Source organism: Lupinus angustifolius, chromosome LG05 (genome assembly GCF_001865875.1).
Source record: "Lupinus angustifolius cultivar Tanjil chromosome LG05, LupAngTanjil_v1.0, whole genome shotgun sequence".
Taxonomy (NCBI): domain Eukaryota; kingdom Viridiplantae; phylum Streptophyta; class Magnoliopsida; order Fabales; family Fabaceae; genus Lupinus; species Lupinus angustifolius.
This window is the reverse complement of record NC_032013.1, coordinates 25,188,346-25,188,721: the sequence shown is the minus strand read 5'-3', so window position 1 is coordinate 25,188,721 and position 376 is coordinate 25,188,346. Positions and strand designations below refer to the sequence as shown.

At 33.5% G+C, this 376-nt stretch overlaps 1 long non-coding RNA gene across 1 annotated transcript in view; it reads left to right on the top strand.

The window, feature by feature from the left end:
• Positions 1 to 376, top strand: part of LOC109347244 — a 5,700-nt gene that overhangs the window by 265 nt on the left and 5,059 nt on the right. The gene's annotated exons all lie outside the window — the stretch shown is intronic.

The window sequence follows — 376 nt, the reverse complement described above, 5'->3', positions numbered from 1 at the left end:
GTATGATCGTCTAACGAACTTTCTAACAGAAAAAGGTTTCACAAAAGGGAAGGTCGACACTACTCTATTTATAAAGAAAATACATCATCATACTTTACTAGTTCAAATTTATGTAGATGATATTATTTTTGGTTCTACTAATGAAAGTTTGTGTAGTCACTTTGGTAAAATGATGCAAGGAGAATTTGAAATGTCCATAATGGGAAAGTTGAATTACTTCCTTGGACTACAAATCAAACAACTTGATAATAGCATTTTTGTAAGTCAATCCACGTATTGCACGGATTGGCTGAAAGGATTTGATTGGATGACTCCATGTCAATGGCTACTCATATGGGATCTAGCACATACATTGATACCGATGAAAGTGGAAAAT